This window comes from Megalobrama amblycephala, linkage group LG11, assembly GCF_018812025.1.
Source record: "Megalobrama amblycephala isolate DHTTF-2021 linkage group LG11, ASM1881202v1, whole genome shotgun sequence".
In the NCBI taxonomy this organism is placed as follows: Eukaryota; Metazoa; Chordata; class Actinopteri; order Cypriniformes; family Xenocyprididae; genus Megalobrama; species Megalobrama amblycephala.
Window position 1 is genome coordinate 21,638,918 of NC_063054.1, and position 22,298 is coordinate 21,661,215.

The following is a 22,298-nucleotide window of genomic DNA, read 5'->3' on the forward strand; positions in this document are numbered from 1 at the left end:
ACGACACAAGGGTGAGTAATTAATGACAGAATTTTCATTTTTGGGTGAACTAACCCTTTAAGGATGGAATGATGTTGAAGAGAGAGGAATAAAAGTGAGTGCTAATATAAAGGCAGCATGAAAAATATACTAATATAAATATCTACTAAAATATACTAAATAACTAATATTTATAAAATGGTTAGTTCCTGTCCTTGATTCTGATTGGTCAATAGCTGTGTTTTATTCACGATAAAACACGCCATGACCGCTTCACCCAACATTTCTGTGTATCACTACAAAACACCCTTAGCAACCAGTCTTAAAGGTGCCCTAGAACTTTTTTTAAAAAGATGTAATATAAGTCTAAGGTGTCCCCTGAATGTGTCTGTGAAGTTTCAGCTCAAAATACCCCATAGATTTTTTTAATTCATTTTTTTAACTGCCTATTTTGGGGCATCATTATAAATGAGCCGATTCAGGGCTACTGGCCCTTTGATTCTCGTGCTCCACGCCCACGGAGCTCGCGCTTGCCTTGAACAGTGCATAAACAAAGTTCACACAGCTAATATAACCATCAAATGGATCTTTACAAAGTGTTCGTCATGCATGCGTCGGATTATGTGAGTATTTTATACTGTTATATTGTTTACATTTGATTCTGAATGAGTTTGAGGCTGTGCTCCGTGGCTAACGGCTAATGCTACACTGTTGGAGAGATTTATAAAGAATGAAGTTGTGTTTATGCATTATACAGACTGCAAGTGTTTAATAATGAAAATAGCGACGGCTCTTGTCTCCGTGAATACAGTAAGAAACGATGGTAACTTTAACCACATTTAACAGTACATTAGCAACATGCTAACGAAACATTTAGAAAGACAATTTACAAATATCACTAAAAATATCATGTTATCATGGATCATGTCAGTTATTATTGCTCCATCTGCCATTTTTCGCTATTGTTCTTGCTTGCTTACCTAGTCTGTTGATTCACTTGTGCAGATCCAGACATTACTGGCTGCCCTTGTCTAATGCCTTTCATAATGTTGGGAACATGGGCTGGCATATGCAAATATTGGGGGCGTACACCCCGACTGTTACGTAACAGTCGGTGTTATGTTGAGATTCGCCTGTTCTTCGGAGGTCTTTTAAACAAATGAGATTTACATAAGAAGGAGGAAACAATGGAGTTTGAGACTCACTGTATGTCATTTCCATGTACTGAACTCTTGTTATTTAACTATGCCAAGATAAATTCAATTTTTCATTCGAGGGCACCTTTAAACTATATGTTCATTGATATCAGTTGATATTGTTCATTGAAGCGTACAGTATTATGTAGAAGAGTATTGTGAGAAAGAGATTACCTTGACTTGTATCGTGAATAAGTCAAGGCTGAAGGGGTTGCAAGCACAGCACAGCCTCTCATACCTTATTGCTTAGATAATATAATTATATAACTAACCAATATAAAATACACTAATATAAATATAATTTCACTGTTTGTCTGTGTGCCCTGTGTCACTCTGATTGTTTTGTGTGTGAGGTAAACACTGAAGTGTCATTACTCAGAAGTTGTATGTGGGTATACTGACGTCAAACCAACCTGGTCCCGTGAGAAAACGTATCTGTTTTACAAGTTGGAGATTTCAAATGAATTTGAAATGAGATCTTACAAATTTGCCACCAATTTGCCAAAACATAAAATAGTTGCGAATTGAAAAAAAGCGTTGTTTTGTCATCAAGTTTTCTTGACTTGCATCATGGTATTTTTTTACTACTTTTACTTATTTTTACTAGTCTACTTGTCAGTGAGTCCATGTTTATATGTTATGTAAATGTAGTATGTCAAGTAGGTCAATAATTCCCTTTTTAAACTTAATTATAATTTCTATTTGTCTATTTTTGTTCTTATTGCACAAAACCAATGATTTACCATCTTATTTGGTAAATTTGATAAAATGACAATCAACTATTTGCTTGCTTTTTAATAATCTAAATCTAAATTGTTTCCAGGATAATGGAAGTGAATATTTAACTCCATACAATGGCTGACTAAAACTAAATCACAAGCAAAATAGTTTTTCTTTACTCTAATAGTGATGGTAGTTATGACTATTTGATAAATAACCCTAACCATGCTTTTTGAATGTCTACATTCACAAAAAAAATGACTATTACGATAATCGAAAGATGCAATCCCAGCACATCAACCTGTGACACAGCTAACAGACTAAGTGCAACTAATCACATGTTATTCTTGTGTGTTATGTCTGTGTATTGAGTGTTTTTCCAATGCCTCCTTATGACTGGCTTTGATTTGTGTGTTTGTGTGGTTGTGTGTTGGAGTACATGAGCATAATACTCATTACGGTCTGCTGTGTGCATGAGAGAGTGTCTAGAGGAAGACCATTTATCAGAGACATAAAAGAGAACGCAGAGACGCCGCAGAGACTCAGGAGTCCTCCTCTCACTGCCAGACACGAATCAGCCTCGGCACAGTATGTTAAAACCACATAAAAAAAAGAAATGTTTGCTAAAATGTCTGCTGGTGACCATGCATATGTATGATTCATTTGTCGCAAATGGACTTCCACAGGCTTTCCGAGGATTGACATCCTCCGATGTGTCCTTTTTGTTAAACAGACCTACGGCTACATAAGCATCTAATGGCACATTTAGTGTCGGAGGGTTTCCATTAGTCAGTCTGTCTTCTTCATTTTGCTTAATTGCAGTGCACATCCCAGCTGCTCCCTGCGGGTCTTTGTGTTTTCTCCTCAGATACTGAGGCAAATTAAACCCCACCGAGCATGTTTTTCCAAATCTCTCTCTGCTCAGGTCATTTGCACTTGTCGAGCCCTCTATGATGAATTGTGTCTAATTCTTTGTCTTTACAAGTGCAGTTTCCATGTGGGTGGCGAGGACTGCAGGCAGACACAGTGGGATGTGGTGACACACCTCAGAGAAGACTTTACTTTAAATAAAGGAACATAAGGTAAGAAAAGTGGCATTGGGGCGAATGTGGAACAGAAAAAGTTTCCCTCGTTATGCCAGCAAAAGAAAAGGAGGAGCCGTGCAGTGGGTGGTAGGTCCAGAAATGCAGGTGGTCTGACCAACTAAGTCATGCTGGGAAACACCAGTGTCTGCAATTTACAGCACTGATGATGAGACAAAATTAACCTTCAGTTGAGTCTCTCTCTGATATAATGAGCTTGAACTTTGGAGGACGGGGTGACAATGATTCTTGATCTTTTTTTACAGCATGCACCTGCGCATGTGTGTATATGTGTGTGTGTATCTACTTTGGGAGGACTTTTCAGACTGAAGAGTCAAAAATTATGAAATGCTCATTAGAAGGATGCAGTGAAATACTAGAAATTGCAGTTAAGGCATGACCATTGTACAGTGAAATGCTTACTGGGTCAGCAGGGTCAGACAAAAACAGGTGGAGAAGAAAAGATATGTTATATGCAAAATAATTAAGAATTAAGGGGAAGAGTTAAGTGTGAAACCATCAGGAACCCTTTAGTGTCTAGCGCCACCATTTTCCACAGCTGCAACCTACCTGGAGTCTCCAGAAGTGCAAGGTGTCAGGATCTCAGAGACTTAGGTTAGGTAAAGAATCCTAAAAAATGACCCGCTCTTAATAAGAATCACAAGCTGAAGTGTTATAAAATACATGAAGACTGGGTTTTTATAGGCTTTATAGACAGACAGATTGAGAGTGACTCCTGAAGGACCAGCACCACATCATCTTGTACCACTGTTTGAAGAATCTATCTTCCAGAATCTGGCCTTAAGTTTTGGAAGATTATTTTTAGGTCATATCTGCAAGACGGACTTCAGGGTAGGAGATGGACTAAAAATGAACTCCCAGACTCTACCAGACTCTGGAATATAAATTCTTCAATCAGTGGTGTGTATATATATATATATATTTATATATATATATATATATACAGTTGCAAGAAAAAGTATGTGAACCACTTGCAGAATCTGTGAAAATGTTAATAATTTTAACAAAATAAGGGAGATAATACAAAATGCATGTTATTTTTTATTTAGTACTGTCCTGAGTAGGATATTTTACATAAAAGATGTTTACATATAATCCACAAGAATTTATCATATAACCCCATTCATAAGTATGTGAACCTTTGATTCTTAATATTGTGTGTGGTTACCTGGATGATCTACAACTACGGAGAATTTTTCTGAAGAACAGAGCTCAGTTTAACTGCTCAGAATAAACAAGGGACTCATGAACAACCATCACAAAGGTAATGACACACAGTATTAAGAATCAGTGGTTCCCAAACTTTTGAACTGGGTCATTTTAATAAATTCAGCTATTTTTTGTCTTATGGATTATATGTAAAAAAAATTTTATGATCTCTCATTTTGTTAAAATTTTGCACATTTTCACAGATTCTGCAAGTGGTTCACATACTTATTCTTGCAACTGTATGTATATATATATATATATATATATATATATATATATATATATATATATATATATATATATATATATATATATATATATCAATATTGCCTGAGAACTGACTTTTAGCCAATCAGATTAATGCAATCAAGTTGTTTTGTGAAAAATTACTTTTTTCAAGAAACTTTTTATTTTGAAAGGGATTGTTTCCTCACGCACATAATACTCATCATTGTAGGATTTTATAATAGACTGAAGTCAAATAACCCATCATCTCTCACTGCAGTTCTTCAGAAACAACATCCGAACAACAGCTCAGCATGAACCTAACAACCAAACTATCCATTGCTACCCATTAATTGATCTGTACACAATACTAAAACTGAATCTTTGAAGTGCTTTATTTGAATAGATAAAATCCTTCATTTGAACTCTTAAGTCATCTATTGTACAAAGCCCAGCCGGCGCTCTCAGAAGCATGTGTGCCAGTGGAGGAGACTCACCAGATGTTAGGGATGACTCAAGACCTAGTTTATGTAAGCATTCAGACCAGACAATATCGTTTACTGTACGTCTAAGACCGCTGCACTCACACATAACGGCTTCTACACATGTGGACTAAACAGACAAAAACGTATTTTCTCACACACAGTATTCATACAGAGACTTATGCAGACAGAAGTGCCATTACAATACAAACAATCAGAGCACAAGCTGTCTGTATTGTATTGTCAGTATTTGAATGTTTTATACTTTTTTGTAGTGCTGAATCAAATTAATGTGTAAAAAATTTACTTGATTCTTCTCAGAGTAATCCGCTTTTTGTACAATAAGCAGTTTTGGTACTACTCTGAGTCACCGTTTGATGTCAAATGAAGCAAAATCATCACACACATTTTCATATCCAGAATACAGAAATTAAGCATGCATACATTTTTTTATTATTCAATGGAATATAACCAACTCACAAACCCTCTTCTTCTTTTCAGCATGAGGGTGGCACTGACGTCGATGAGATGCCTGAGATGTGTGTGTGAGTCTGTCTGGATTGCCAAGGTCACTCTCTGAATGGGGGTTTGCACGTGTGTGTTACCGGAAGTACGCTGTGCGTAGGTGAATAACAGAGTCATGTAAGCCTGTGGTGCATGTGAAACTCTTACAAACACACCTCCATGCACCAGGACTCTGGAGTGACATCAGTTGACTTAAGCTCAGCCTCATCGTTATCATCATAACCATTATTGCACAGTGTTTCATGGGAGTCATTTTAGAGGGTTTTTATGAGGTCAGTGTTCAATTGAAAATGCAATTGTGGTTACGTATAAATAATTTCATCATTTATGACCTTGTTGGCCACCAGGATATTGTTTTGCCAATTTATATATAAATAATCTTCATTAAAATAATAATGACTGCTGGTCTACATAGTCAAAGACTGAGGCGATTTTTATGCCCCTCTGGATTCTTCCTAAAGCACATTAATTAACTGCAGGCACCTCTTCAAAATACAAGCTAACTTGTTTTTCCCCTGATCAAGGGATCCAGTTTTGGCTCAATCATTCTAGTGAATCGGTTCATCCTAGAAGCTTAGGAATGTTCTGATTCATTCTAATCAATTGGTTCACATTAAACTCTCATATTTAGTGTAGAAGTTGTGGACCCACTTTATATTAAGTGGCCTTACTATTTACTTACATTTAAATTAATCATTTGATACAATGCACTGATTGTGTACATACATGTTTTTACATTGTACTTATATTTTAAAAACATCTGCATGTAATTACATCTGTAATTAATTTCTGTAATTACATTTATAATTACACTATTGACCCATCCCTTAACCCTTACCCCTACCCTTAAACCTACCCATACCACCAAAGCTTTCCCTAACCTTACCCAAATCCCACCTCAATAGCAGCAAAAGTGTTTTGCAATTCAATATGAACCCAATAAGTACATTGTACTTATTTTTTGATGTAAGTACATAGTAGTTAAGGCCACTTAATATAAAGTGGGACCGAAGTTCTCATTCATTCTAATGAATCTGTTCATATTAACTCTTTCCCCGCAATTGACGGAATTTTCCGCCAATTATGACAAAACGCTTCCGCGCCCTTGATGGATTTTTCCGGCAATTAATGTTTTCAATGTTATACGGTAGGGGGTGCTATTACCCATCTTCTGAAAGATTACAAAATCTCTGAATCAAAACACAGGCTAAGAAAAAAGCAGAAACGAATGATAGAAGCATTCCTTTTGTACAAAATAACGCAATCATCAAAAATTAAACAGTATTAATCATAACTTACTGAATGAAATGTCAAACCATGAATAGGTACAGGACTGTGAAGCTTTAAGGGTGTTGATGGACTCGATCTACTCCATCTATGTTTTGATCATTGTTCTGAATCTGATCCGATGTAGTCTTTGACAAAAAAAAATATTTTGTCAGTTTTTTATAGCTTTTTTTTATGAAACTTAGCCACAATCAAGTGTTCATTAAAACAGAATGCAAGAAGTTAGATTTTAGATTTTTTTTTTTTTTTTTTAAATGATCAGAAATGCTGGTGCTGACTCGCAACTTTAGAAAAAAACATGGTGGGGAAAGAGTTAAACTCTATTTTTGGAACATTCTTATTCATTCTATAGTGAATTGGCTCATATTAAAGTCTCTGATTTGTAGAGTAGGAATGTTCCAGTTAATTGCAAAAAGAGATGCTGGCTTTTGAACTGAATGCTGATGACACGCTTGAAGGTCACGCCAGAGGACACGCCGTCTGTGATTTCCAACAAGAATGTCAAATTCGGACTCGTCTGACCATAGAACACTTTTCCACTTTGAAACAGTCTATTTTAAATGAGCCTTGGCCCACAGGACATGACGGAGCTTCTGGACCATGTTCACATATGGCTCCTTTTTGCATGATAGAGCTTTCATTGGCATCTGCAGATGGCACGGCGGACAGTGTTTACCAACAGTGGTTTCTAGACGTATTCCTGGGCCCATTTAGTAATGTCATTGACACAATCATGCCGATGAGTGAAGCAGTGTCGTCTGAGGGCCCGAAGACCATGGGCATCCAATAAAAGTCTTTGGCCTTGTCCCTTACACACAGAAATTTCTCCAGTTTCTCTGAATCTTTTGATGATGTTATGCACTGTAGATGATGAGATTTGCAAAGCCTTTGCAATTTGACGTTGAGGAACATTGTTTTTAAGGTATTCTACAATCTAGTGAATTGGCTCATATTAAACTCTCATTTGTAGAGTAGGAATGTTCCAATTAATTCTAGTGAATCAGTTCATATTTAACTCTCTCATATTGGAACATTCCGATTCATTCTTGTGAATCGGTTCATATTAAATTCTGTCATGTGTAGGGATGTTTGATTCATTTTAACAAAACTTTTTAAATTGTGCATTTTCTTTATTATAATTGTATATTTATGTAGACATTGCTATTTTTCAAAAATAAATAGAATTAACTAAGTATGAACAACTTTTTCAAAAGGTTAGCTTTACTTACAGTAATAGAGATATTTTAAATTAATTTGACAAACAGGCTTTTTCAACACTTCACTAGTACAGAATCAAATAATGATTAAGAGAAAGGAGAGAGCAGCAAGGAAAAGGAAGGTAATAAAGGGCAAGACAAAAGCTGATCAGAGCCTTGGCAACCGTGCTGTGTAACTGAGTAACTGAATTAGATGTCTCTGTTAAAACATGGTGTACCCCTTAAACCACATCAAGGCAGGAAATGAGCCGTGGTTGTACATCACTGAGATGCTCAAGACACTGCTGTGCATGTAATTTTCTAAACCATCAAAATGTGTCTGTTTTATCATTTAATATGTGCATGGACCACATGATCTACCTGTACCTTCCTGACACTCATAACTGAAACATCAGAGGAAGAGAACACACTGCAGAGAGAAAAGGAAATCATTGATCAGAATTTAGCCTCACAAGTACGGCAGCCTTTGCAGTGAATGAGAAACCGACAGAAAGTGGAACAAAAAGACAGACTGATGAGCCTCTTGACCTTATGTGCATTTAATAACGTTTGAATTATTAAAAATCAACAAATGATAGTATAATCAGCTAGTGTGCTTGCAGGAAGTGGGGCAGCCAGAGATGAGAAGAGAGAGAGAACAAGAGCAGATGATTTAGAGAGAAATGAGGCCAAAGTCATACTTAGTAAGTGGGTTATGAAAAGCACATGTATTAGGTGCTATCAAGACAGTGAAGAACTGATGAAAGAAAGGAGAGACATTTAAATGAAGCACAGGACCAGCTTGACCATCTAAACAGTCTGAGATGGATTTCCAGCAAGAAATGAATGTGACAGTGTATTTCAATATAAATACTGTAATGTAGACACTTACGGTTCTTTCATTGTTCATGTGTTTGACAAGTAAAAGTAGGTTGTGAGTCTGTTTTTGTGAGCATGATGAGTCACTGAATTGAAGTTGTGAGAGCTTGTTATTGTTGTCAAGCTTGTTATTGATAAGGTGTTCCCTGCTGAAAAGACAAGCTCATGAATTTCCATACTGGTCCAGGCTGGTTAGAGCTGGTGAACCTAAACAGTCTTTCTGATCATTAGCAACAAGTGACTGCTTGTCAACCATGATGATGAAGCTACAGTTGTGGTGAAAACATACTTCCTACATTGACAAAGTAAGTACAGTTTACCTACAACATTTCTAAGTAAATGTTACTTCTTAAAGGATTAGTTCACTTTCAAATGAAAATTACCCCAAGCTTTACTGATATGACTTTCTTCTTTTTGACAAACACAGTCATAGAAATATTAATAAATATCCTGATGCATCTGAGATTTATAATGGGAGTATGCATTACCAAACGAGTATGAGCTGAAGATAGTGTCTTCATCCTCATCCATCCATCATAAACATACTCCAAATGGCATATTTTACTTCATAACTTGTTAAATATGGATATTTTTTTTACACAAACGCATCCCTTCGCTTCAGATGGCCTTTATTAACCCACCGGAGCCGTGTGGAATATGTGGAATGACAAGAGGGTGAGTAAATGATGAGAGATTTTTATTTTTGGGGTGAACTATCCCTTGTAAGCTGCTTGGTTCTCCAGCCACCAACATCCAGTACACATCATATGCTGGTAACCTGGTAAGGGTTTTGAACAATATCCAATGTATCTCACATGCACATTTTTTATATAACCTTAATCAATAGAGGACTGTCTCTCTATCTTTATGTTTCTAGGTCACCGAAACAGAAAATCAAAATGCATCATGCACGCTTACATACAGACCTATAGAATTATATTGGTCTTCATCCATTCAGGCGAAGCACTGTAAAGCGTGTAACAGCTTTATTTTTAACACTTAAATTGCTGTGGCATAAACTCAGATCCGGCCTTTGCTACTTCATCTATCAGCACCTGCACACACATACAGTGACACTCTCAGTGTGAAATGTTCAGGGTGAACCCCAGTGCCCCTGCACACAATGAACTCTTTGTAATACTGTTGCTATGGCAGCCAACTCTGACTCTCAGGTGACTAAATCTTAATATGTCACATTTCAGGTGCACCATGGGAATCATGCACTCCTCTCTATCCTTAATCCTATTTTCGCTCACTTTTATTGGATATAATTCACCCAAGCACTTAAAACAACATGAATGCCATTTGCAACACATTTTTTCTACTGCAATGTGACATTTCCTGGGGGTAATGGGATATTCAGTGACAAAAATGCATATCTAGTTTTACATGTAACACATTTGTTTTATAACTAACATTGTACAGGTTACTGTTTCCACCAACAGGCACATTCATGAATAGATAATGCTGCTAAATGTTTCCTAAATCACACCTAAACTAGGACACTCTCTCCTTTACTTTCTCTGCCATTAGTCTGATGGTTGAGGGGTGTCACCGCGGTCATGAATTCATGCATACACAAATACGCAGTGTGTTTATAATAAGACTCAGCAGGGCACGTTCAGATGGATTGCAGATGGGTCTTAGGAACACTTTGTCTTCTGGTTGAAATACACACGCAACTCCGTCACCCTTCCTCTCTTTCTCACACTTTTCATGCCTCCCTTTGCAACTTTTTTGATTTGTTATTGCATTCTTTACCTACTTTGCCTCTGCTACATTTTATGTATTTGCTTCAATAAACACATTTAATGTACTAGTTGTTGTTGTTTTTTTTTGTTTTTTGGTATTCACTTGTTCGTAAAAAATAAAACCTCTTAAGCCAGTCTAAAACAAAATAAAATGATTTAAAATGTGACTAATTAAATGAAAGTAATTAACATGCCTAATAGTTCATAATGTACCTTGTCCTGATTTCATCATGTGAATAGATGGAACATTTCTAACACAGCTCAACCTGTTTTGTGGAAAAATTTCATTTCATATTTCCCATAAAGTTTACATTTGGGGTCCAAATTTAATACTAATCCTTTTTAAATTGATATACACTTACACAATAAATGATCTCCATTGACCTTAGCAAACTAATCATCTCTGTTCTCAGACTAAACAAAGGCTGTAAGTGACTTTAATTTCATCAGAAGCCCCAATGAGAGCCAATTAGCCTGATTAATGTGGTTCTAGTATGCTATTCAGGCTATTCAGTCATAAACAGATATTGTACACATACAGTGGACAAGAGGATCAAATTCATGACTCGTAAAGGACTGGTTACCTTAGACGCAGGATCAATGGGCACAAAGCCTGTCCAGTTTTGTCTTTTGTTTTTGGATATCACAGCTATGAATAGTTTATTGTAAATTTTACATTTTATTGATTTAGCTAGTTTTCCTTTAAAACGACTAATGAATTATCCCCCGGGTCCACAAAAAAGGCTTAAGCTAGTCTTAGACTAAAATGCATATTTGAACTGTTTCAACTGAAATAAGCTTGCCCTGAAGTATCTCCAAATATGTCTTGCTCACTGGCATCCTGAATCTATACACTAGGCTACAGCAAAAACTATGAACAAAAGAAATCAGAAACTGAGGTTTTAATGTAAATAGAGGATGTGTGATTATAAGAATATTGGTAATCCACAGCGCTGAAGTGCTCAATGTCCCTGGCCGGACACAAATTTCTCATGACGAAATGCGGTTTTCCCTTTATTCTGCTCCTTTGAACAATCAGTGTCTGTTAGAAGGTACAGAACATAAAATCAAAACCACATGTTCAACATACACAAAGTCTGTCAGCATTTCTCATGATTGACAATGCTTACTAATGTCCTGCATTTTGGACTTTCATTTTGGCAACAGTTCGTACAATCTAGGCCAGACATTTGAAAGGAAATCAGTCTCAACATTTGGCTCTTTTATTACATAAAGGTTCTAACCTTACAATTAATTTGTTTTTGTGCTTTTAATGTTTTATTTCACCTTTTAAGTGACTTGGTGGTACGCTGGTAGGCCTAACTGTAAGTTGCACTGCGTCTCAGTTCAAAATAACATACTGCTCATACTATTTCTTCCATATAAAGATATGCCAGAAGTACATCACACATACACTGCACTTTTCACTATACACCAGTGTTTCTAAACCTTTGTTACTCAAATGTTATTGTCCAACACAATTTTTGATGGTCCACCGTTACATTGGTTAAGATACTTCCTTAATAGATCATTTTTGTAGACAAAGCTACTTATAGGCCTTTTTCTATTTTATTGTGTTGATATTTATTTAACCTATTAATATTTAATTAACCTAAGTTTCAAGAACTGTATGTGTAACGGAGGCCAGCTAGAAAGAGCTGTGTGGGTAAACCTCACTCCCCTGACCTCAAGAGGCGCACTAGCACCAGACGTTAGAAGCTGCAGTCTTTAGCATCTTTATTAGTGCTCCCACCTTCCATGCAGGAAATGCTAATCCTGTCCGCAGAGGTGTGAGTAGACCCGCTTACATTGGTGCTGTGACCTGGATGGAAGTGTGGTTTGGGGGGTGAGTGTAACAGAGGCCAGCTAGTAAGAGTTGTGCATGTAAACCTCACTCCCCTGATCTCAAGAGGCTCGCTAGCGACTGACGCTGTGGTCTTTAGTGTCCTGGTTAGCGCACCAACCTCCCATGCCAGAAACGCCCGTTTGAATCCTATCTGGAGCAGTGCGAGCAGAACCAGAACTGTTATGTTCTTCAATAAAAACAATAGTTACTGAAGGGGAAAACAAAGAAAAAGAAATATGATATCATCTTGATTGTATGTGTTTTTATCATTTTAATTGAGTTAAAATTATTTAACGTTAATTAAATTAAAAACAGAATCTCTAAGACATCTTATGGCCACCTTGGAAGTTTGCTAAGGCCACATAATGGGCTCCGACCCCCTGCTTGAGACCCACTGCTCTGCCATCTAATTTATGAATTTTCAAACAGTGGTATAACCTCAAATGGAGCAATTTTTTTATTACAGAGTAACATTTATTATTTTCCAGTTAAGGTAAAATACATTATAAATCCACATTCTGTCATTTGTTGTTGCTGATAGCTTTAGCATGTTAGCTTAAAGGGTTAGTTTACCCAAAAATGAAAATTCTGTCATTAATTACTCACGCTCGTGTCGTTACAAACCCATAAGACTTTCGTTCACCTTCAGAACACAAATGAAGATCTTTTTGAAACAGTTTCTGGCCCCTATTGACTTCCATAGTATTTTTCAATGGGGCCCATCAACTGTTTGGTTACCCATATTCTTCAAAATATCTTCTTTTGTGTTCAGCAGAAGAAAGAAGTTCATACAGGCTTGGAACATCTAGAGGGTGAGTAAATGATAACAGAATTGTCATTTTTGGGGTTAAGCATTTCAATTTAAAAATTTAAATAGCATTTATATTTATGTATTTATTGTGTTGTATTTTTATGTTAGTAAGTGGTGTTAAAAAATTTTTGTTCATAATGAGGTGGAGGGTTTATGGCAGTGGTGGCAAACGTCGGTCCTGGAGAGCCTCAGTCATGCAGAGTTTTGCTCCAACCCTGATAAAAACTTACCTGCCTGTAGCTTTCTATCAACCCTTCAGACCTTGATTGGCTTGTTCAGTTGTGTTTGATAAGGGTTGGAACACAAGACGTGTCACTCGTATTGTTTTGAATGGGAGAAATTGCAACGCGCAATATTGCGGAATAAGTCCCGCCTTCTAAATAAGAGCCAATCGCCGATTGGTAAAGTCATCGCGTCACTGCAGTGGCCGTTGAAAACAGTCAGACGCGCGCCTCTGAAATGAGACACAAGAGACGCGCATTTAGGACTGCGCATGCGCATTAGCTTGATCCAGCCTAAAAAAATACCGTTTTTTGTCATGATTCGAGCGTTTAGAAAAAAAATTATGAGACAGTTGTTCTCAGATTTCATTGGTGATTACAAATATGAAATTTAATCGAAAGCTTGGCAAACAGCTTTGGAGAATTTGATGTTTCCCCATTCAAAGAGATAGGAGCTGCACTTGAATACCCGAGAGGCATTTCAAAGATGGCCGCCGAGTGAATGACTTTAGCTAAACTCTGCAGGACTGTGGCTCTCCAGGACCGATGTTATCCACCCCTGGTCTATGGTGTGATTTGTCGTGGACTGGTTGTGATGGGTCGCTCCGTACCAGAAAGTCCAGGGCCACTTTTTAGCCCTAATCCGCCCCTGGTTAAATAGGTAGTCCTATATCATCTTACACTACAAAGTGTCATATAGTATTGCCAAAGTATGTGAAATGTGAAGAAACCTGGTTCAGACCAGTATAAAACAAGACAGTGTAAAGAACAGTATGGCATCTATCCACACACATATCCCATCTGCCCACAGCTTAACCTCTGCTACAGCAAGATGAGGTGAAATGTCTGACAGCGATCCACTGGGTGAGATGAATTTTTGTTTTGTCCTGAGAAATGAAAAAAGGATTCTACATAATTCAGCTCTTTGTTTCATCAGTGACCTGGAGAAGGTCATAAAGTTTTTTTTCTCCATTTACTAGCAGACTTCAAAGCGCTTGTGTGTGTGTTTGACAGAGAATATATAAAACTGTGGGTTGCACTGGATGAAAGCGATCATCATTCATGTGAGAGCAACACAAAGAGACAGATAGAAGGAGTCCGAGCGGGAAACGAGGAAGTATGTTTCTGTATCAGAGACATTGAGAGAGTGTATTTATGTGATAGATGCTGGTCCAAGCTGGTTTGGTGTTGGTGCAGTCATGTTATTCACCAGCAAAAAATGTATTTATGATTTATATGGGGCTGAGGCGCAGGGACCTGGAAACCCTAGCGATGGCCCTGCTTCCTGATGAAACTGTTTGACCATATGAGGCTCGCTTAAGATAGTTTGGGACACTAGCATCTCATGTTGGGGACGTCATTAAAAACAAAAGAGGTGAGAGACTGCTTTCTACACTCCTCAGATATAAACTTGTTGTGGCACCCCTTGATGAAGGGTAGTAGTTTTTCACTGCTGTGTTATCCAAACACATTTTGTTATTCCCCTCTGAAAAATGTCCAAGTCATTCATCCCTGAAACCCCTTTCCTCAGGAAGAGTTCTCTCTGCCAAAAAACATGTAGCCCTGCCTGAGCGTGGCCCATCCTGTTCAACCCTGTACCACATTTTACATCTGGGTCACATCAAAGTAACCAGACATGGACCTGGAAGACAGCCGGCTGGCACTCTGTCCATATCCAGTCACATTCCTGTGTGAGTATGGCCCAACACTTCAACATCCCCCCGTCTATGGTACAGGCCAAAAATAGAGCACAATGTTCTTGTTAGGGTTTAAATTTCATGAAATTGTGGTTGTTATTTACTCTCAGGCCCTGTTTACACTACAGTAAAACTTCCAGTGTTAAATGAACACTGTTAGTGTTAAATTAACATTGCAAGTGCTTATATAATCCACACCAGATTATATAAACACCGGGTGACACTGGCAGTGTTCATTTAACACTGGGTGTTTTAAAGCGCATAACTTTTGCTATGGTTACTCCTGGCGTCTACTCTACTCCAGAGTTTTTGACCCTCGAAAACAGAGACTGTTGGAAATGCTGCAGACCATGTTTTAGTTTGAAAACTCTGGGTTTCAGTGTAAACGGACCAAAACAGAGACTTTTGAAAACAAAAAACACATTACGCTACCGGAACACAACAATAACAGACCAGAGCTGTCTCTCTCAACGGCTCTGTAACAGACCAGCCTCGATGACTGTGTAAACAATAACATGGAGACGAAACTGCAAGCTTTGCTAACTTTGTTGATCTTTTTAGCAGCCATTGTGCAGTTAAACCCAGCATTTTATGATTCTGCAGCTGCCTACATGCATAAGAGGCAAGTTATTTTCAGAGCAGTTAGCAACTGTCTACCCAGAATGCTTGAATGGTCATGTGACAAGCGTTTTCGGTCGTGTAAACAAAAAACAAAAACGCACTAGTGTAAACAGGGCCTCAGAGTGCAAAGCTATGTGTACTTGTATTCTTCCGCCAATGCAGATGGAACACTGAACTTGAATACTCCGACAGGCATTCCTTCACTTTATTCAATATCACCGCAACACTGTGAGCACTAAGCAAAGTTGCACATGCATTTTTGTGGTATTTTATAGTGAAAATGAAAGTGAAAATGATCAAATATGTTGCCACATTTTTTGTTTAGTATTTCTTTTGAGATATATATATATATATATATATATATATATATATATAATTAATAATAATTAATACTGACAAGTATTAATTTCTGACAAGGACTGTTTAGTGCCTTTTCAGAGGCTGTATAAATTCAACACAATAATATATATATATATATATATATATATATATATATACACACACACACACACATATATATATGTATATATATATATATTATTGTGTTGATTTTATACAGCCTCTGAAAAGGCACTAAACAGTCCTTGTCAGAAATTAATACTTGTCAGTATTAATTATTACAATTATCTCATCATTTGGCAATGGAATTGCATATTTTATTTTTTGTTTTTTATTCATTTTTATATGTATTTTTATTGTCAAATATTTATTCTGACATAGAACACGGAAGCACTACTGCATTCACTGCGTCAACTGCGTAGAAGACTGACAGGGAAGAGGAAAGATTGTTGAATAAAGTAGTTATTTTTGTTTTGTTTTTGTGCACAAAAAAGTATTCTCATCGCTTCATAAAATTAAGACTGAACCACTGCAGTCACGTTGAATGTGGTAATTTCATTGCTTATAGGAGATTAAAAAAACATCTCGGATTTCATCAAAAATATCTTAATTTGTGTTCCGAAGATGAAAGAAGTTCTTGCGGGTTTGAAACGACATGAAGGTGAGTATTTAATGACAAAAATTTCATTTTTGGGTAAACTAACCCTTTAAATGTATTGCTTATTGATGGTTAATGTTAGTTTAATGCATTAACTAACTAAGAAGCCATTATTGTACAGTGTTACTTACACATACTAAAAGAAGCAGAATCCTGGTTCCTCCTGTTAGTGAAGAGCTGAATAGGCAAAATTATTAATATAAGTTACATTCACAATGTTTAGAAGAACAATAGCCACAGCAGTTTATAATTATGGTCCATTACTTGAACCAGCCTGTTGAAAACAACATGTACTCAGGCACAGTGTTTCCAGACATCTTAATTGTTAATGTGTCTTTCAAAAGTGATTCACAAAATAGGCCGTAGCAAGCAAAAACTTGCCAATCACAAAACGCTTAAATAGACCATTTGAACATTCTGTAACATCCAACATTAGCCACATCTGCCCATCACTAGGCCTCTATGGCAAGAAATTCTAAACACACATCTTTGCTTGAATTAAAGACACCTTTCTCTTACAATAGCTTTCTTCCTGTGTAGAGGCATGCTGAATTTAAAGTGTTTGGATGCTGTGCTCAATTATTTCCGCAAAACATGTGGTTTCCTTCTAAAAAGAAAGAAATTGTTCTCTCCCTTTTTGAAAATTATGTAACGTTATCCATTACCATAATGTTTGAAATTCGTTTCCTCTTCCTCCTGTCTGTTCCTTCAATCACAAGGAAATTCACAATGGATAAAAACTGTAACTAAGGAATCAGTTTGCGTAATGGAGCCATTAATCACTTCTGTGCCCATAAACTGTACTTCGCCCAGCATGTTAGATAACCAAACTACTGTGTCATTCAGTTATGCAGACATCAGACCATTCTGTTTTAATATCATTTTCTAGTGTCGTCAGTCAGACCTTGCTCTAAACTTACAACAACACAGAATGAAGCATGTAAATGCATTATGTTGCTTTTATAATCAGATTTATTGAGCATTAATGATGTTATGTCTTATTATTTTCCATACATAGCTGAGTGTTTATTTTACTTCAGGCACTTTTATATCCCAGGAGTTGATTTTATTAAAACAAACAGAATTCATTTTTTTCCTTTTCTCCTTGCCTTCATCCTTTTCTTTTGCTACTTTTCAAATGCCAGTTATTTATATTTTTGTATTAAAATATGACGATCCATCATAAACAATATTACACTATTTTTTAATGCTTACCATGTGAAAATCATATATTAATATTATATCTTGATTTTTAGTTGTTTTAGCTTATTTTAATGTTTGTTTTGTAAATTATTTAAATTATTGCAGCCTGCAGTGAACATCCAGTCCAGCACACATCAAAGTGTGACGTCAGAAGCCATGCCCGTGACCAAATATGTCACATCCTCATTAGAGTGATGTTTTTCCCCTATCCAGTTCAGCAGAAACTCTGCCCTGCAGCCAATTCTTAAGATTTTATTGGTCATGTCAATTACAGATTGCCTACACCTAACACTGATCCCTGAACATACCCATCACTGTAACCTTAACCAATGAACTTTGCTGCCGGGCGGGATTTCTGGTGAAGTGGTTTGGGTGTGAAGTGGTTTGCTTCTTCGTTAAAGGATTAGTTCACTTTCAAAAAAAATTTTCCTGATAATTTACTCACCCCCATGTCATCCAAAATGTTCATGTCTTTCATTCTTCAGTCGAAAAGAAATTAAGGTTTTTGATGAAAACATTCCAGGATTATTCTCCTTATAGTGGACTTCAATGGCCTCCAAACAGAAATGACTGATCGTTTTGCTAGATAAGACCCTTATTCCTCGTCTGGTATCGTTTAAACCCCTTTGAAGCTGCACTGAAACTGTAATTTTGACCTTCAACCGTTTGGAGGCCATTGAAGTCCACTATAAGGAGAAAAATCCTGGAACGTTTTCATCCAAAACCTTAATTTCTTTTCGACTGAAGAAAGAAAGACATGAACATCTTGGATGACATGGGGGTGAGTAAATTATCAGGAAAAATTTATTTGAAAGTAGACTAATCCTTTAATTTTGAAACAGGAAGAAGCATCGAGAAGACTTAACCCTCACACCTAATTCTTTTTCATTTAATACTTATATTTCTCTTTTTTTTGACAGTGAAAGATACTCAAAACCTACCCTTATGCCTAAAAACCCTTTCAATTGGAAACCTACACACAACAAATCTGGTTTCCTAGGCGGAATGGGGATGGGGAGTCACAAGGTGATGTATTGGACATGGGCGCGTCTTCTGACGTCACACTTGGACTGTTCTAAAACAAGAGGACGGCACTGCACTGAGGGGACAGACCTATATGGCCGTGTGTCAGAGCTCTGTGTTGTACAACAGAGTGACAGGCGCTTTCCATGTGTGGTAAAAGCAAGCAGTTGTGCTATGCAGCTCCGAGGCCCTGTGTTTGTTAGTTCAGCTAGAGCTCTTAATTTATTTTACCCCCTTATCGGGTGCTGTAATCTCAGAAATCCTGTTATTGTAACATCTGCATTCAAACTTACATCGTCTATTTCAGTAGAGGTTCTCAACTGGTGGGTCATGATCCAAAAATGGGTCACAGGTATGTTCTGATGGTCACAGAGAGCAGGGAAAATAAAATTTACTAACAAGCTAATAAAATTAATGTATATTTTTGTATAGTTACCATCTATTAAGAGACAAGAAAATGCATTAAATATCCTTTGCCACGAATTAGAAAGATGCCAATATGAAGTGACATACCTTCATTCCCAAAAAACAATCAACAGAACTACACAAGGTTACTATTTTTAAAACTTTTTTGTGTCCTTTTTACTGTCATTTAAATGCAATTTCGCATAGGATAATATTGCCTATTTTTTCACCTTTAGAACAGCTTAAGTGCCACCAATGGCCCGATGTCCATAAAAGTTTCCATGCTGCTTTAGAATCAAGTGACAAATGTGCACATCCGGTTTTGAGAAGTTGTATGCAAATCGGGCTGGAAGATGGCCAGTTCATGGGTTTTGCCATAGAAACATGGCATTTTTACACCTTTAAGTTTTACTTAAGTTCTAAGTTTTAGCACCACCTTAGCCAACATCCATAAAAATAAAAAATTACAGATTCTGTTTCAATGATAAATATGGTTTGTGAAAACAGGTGTTGAATGGTTGCAAACTACTGATAAAAAAAAAGCATTAAATCAAAACAAACCAAACGGTGATATTTCTGCATATTTAGGCCATGTAATTCATGGTAATAGTGTTTTAAATTTAGATACCTTGCAGAATCACATCTGGATTGTGAAATAAAGCCAGATGTGAACCACTGTATATAAATGATATAAAATAAATCCATTTGGACCATCTAATCCTACGCCTCAAGAATAAAGGACAATTTAAATTACAATTCTGGCATCTCATCCCAAATATTCCTTAAATTTCAACATTTAATACTTAATTTTGTCATACACTTGAATGGAGACAAAGTGATTCACTCTGAACACAGGATATTCTTATTCAACCTCCCATCTGGAGGACAAAAGCATCAATACCATTAAACCATCCCGTTGAAATTTGCAGGAGTTTCTTATGAAAAAAACAAAACAAAAAACAAAACAAAAAGTATGTTATCTTACTTTATTGGTAACAAGCCATAACTTTGGAAACACTTGTGCAATACATAAACATGGTTTACAATAGTAACACCACCCCTCATTTCAGATGTGCTCCAAACATGGCGATAAAATTCTCCACTCAGGCCGCATCACTATTTGAGGAACATGCCACCACAATCACCGAACATGTGTGCCCCAGAAACGAAGCCATCAATGGGATCTGTTAAACAAGAGGAAAAAACCTTATTTCACTTTAAACTCAAGACAAATCAGATTACATGTGTAACTAAATTTAGCATTGCTTGCAAAAAATCCTCATGTACATGTGTCTTGCGACAGGATCCAGGCACAGAGATGTAACATCTGACCTAGGTTTTAGCAAGAGTAGCTTACTGTACCCCCCTGTTATGGCCACTAGAGACACAGACAGACTCCAGTAGGCAAAGCTTAGAAGGGAACATGCCTAGATCAGACTGGTTATATGAATAAAAGGGCTGATGTGACAAGAGTTACTCACCTAATGACTGTAGTTCTTACATTTTCTGCCTTTGCCATTTATTAGCTGCAAAATGAAGAGGAAAAAGATGACAAATGAGCGTGCATCTTAGGACAGAAGTAGCACAGCTAACCATTATTAAAAAAAAAAAATTGTTTCTCCCGACAGGATCCGAAGCAAGGAATATTAAGCCAATACTTCAGGTTTTTGAGAGAATTCTTCTACCCCTCCGTGTTGATCACTCAAGACATGCAGGACTTGAATGTGCAATAAAAGGGGCCAACACAACTAGAAAAACGGCTATCACTTACCATATAGGCCTAATGTTTAGAGGAGGATTCTTCAGCACGTGTGGCCTCAGGGCCAAACCAACATATGAGCCTAAACATGATGAATAAAAAAATAAAATAAAAAAATAAAAAGGACATAAGTAATCAAAATACACAACAAACCTTATGTTTTGGAGCAGAGCTTTCCTTGAGCAAAGCCTGGAATAATAAGACGAAATAATTTGCGGCCTTCTTTTGTTTGCCACGGAGGACCTTAAAATGAAGTAACAAATGCTTCTTTACCTTTATATTTCAGACATCATCGAAACTTGCAAGTTTCTCTTCAGTCAGGGGGTTCAGATGGACAACCTATTAAAAAAAAAAATAAACATTTATCATGCATCAGCGGGCAGACAGGCCGCACATTCACCACGTGCGTCCTCGTGCCACACGTGGCCTTTCTGCACATCAGTTTAACATTTCAATATGATGTTCACGGTTTAATATCAATATCTGTACAGCATGTTTTATTAACCCTTTTCTGTTATTCTACAAACTATTTTACTACCGTTCTGTGCCATTTCCATGCTAAATCAGTCTCAATGTAACTGTTCTGGTAAACACACCATTTACAGCACAAGTTTAAATGTGCAATGAAGCATAATTTAAGATATATAAGAAATTAAATGTGCAAAAACACATACCAGGAACCATGTTGCGCCCGCTCATGCTGTCCATGACCGATCCTATACGTGATCTGTGCGAAATGAGCACATGTGACCGCTGCGTGGAATTATGGGACTTATAAAGAGACCGCCTCCATTTCATTTCCGCGAATCAGTTCTTTCAAACAGTTCATTTAAAAGACAAAACGATTCAGAGAATCGCTCGGACGAGTCAGTCCGATTGGTGAACAAATCGCTCAGACTGGTTTTGGGAAAAGATCCGACTCAAAAGAACTATTATTCAGGAATCATCGCAATCTAGCGGTAAAGTGAATGAAAGACAGCAGTGCATATGAGACAGCGTTTTTATTTTAAATAAGTGTCATATTCACAAACTATTGCTCGAGAAATTCCCTTTTTTATACATTCGCATTTGAACTATTTCGCCTGATTTTTATATGTATCAGTGTATGTGTTCGTGTTACCGTTTGAAAGAAATGTATCATTTAGCTTTATAGTTTTTTCATA

At 36.9% G+C, this 22,298-nt stretch overlaps 2 long non-coding RNA genes and 2 other non-coding genes across 5 annotated transcripts; 1 reads left to right on the forward strand and 3 right to left on the reverse strand.

Annotated features, from left to right (window-relative positions):
- Positions 1-13,863: 13,863 nt before the first annotated feature.
- LOC125278829 lies at positions 13,864-16,607 on the forward strand. Of its 2 annotated transcripts, XR_007187276.1 has the most exons (5): positions 13,864-14,091; positions 14,242-14,294; positions 14,445-14,805; positions 14,962-15,121; positions 16,469-16,607. It is a non-coding gene; the product is annotated as an uncharacterized LOC125278829 (long non-coding RNA). The 2 variants fall into 2 exon arrangements; XR_007187275.1 differs by having other exon boundaries at positions 13,864-14,805.
- A 3,741-nt stretch (positions 16,608-20,348) lies between these two features.
- LOC125278006 lies at positions 20,349-21,956 on the reverse strand. Its single transcript, XR_007187031.1, has 5 exons — positions 21,810-21,956; positions 21,409-21,474; positions 21,148-21,217; positions 20,858-20,902; positions 20,349-20,560 (listed from the first exon to the last, which is right to left on the reverse strand). It is a non-coding gene; the product is annotated as an uncharacterized LOC125278006 (long non-coding RNA).
- On the reverse strand, positions 20,662-20,784 carry LOC125279148. Its single transcript, XR_007187322.1, has one exon. It is a non-coding gene; the product is annotated as a small nucleolar RNA SNORA26 (small nucleolar RNA).
- Positions 20,987-21,106, reverse strand: LOC125279179. Its single transcript, XR_007187349.1, has one exon. It is a non-coding gene; the product is annotated as a small nucleolar RNA SNORA26 (small nucleolar RNA).
- Positions 21,957-22,298: the final 342 nt, after the last annotated feature.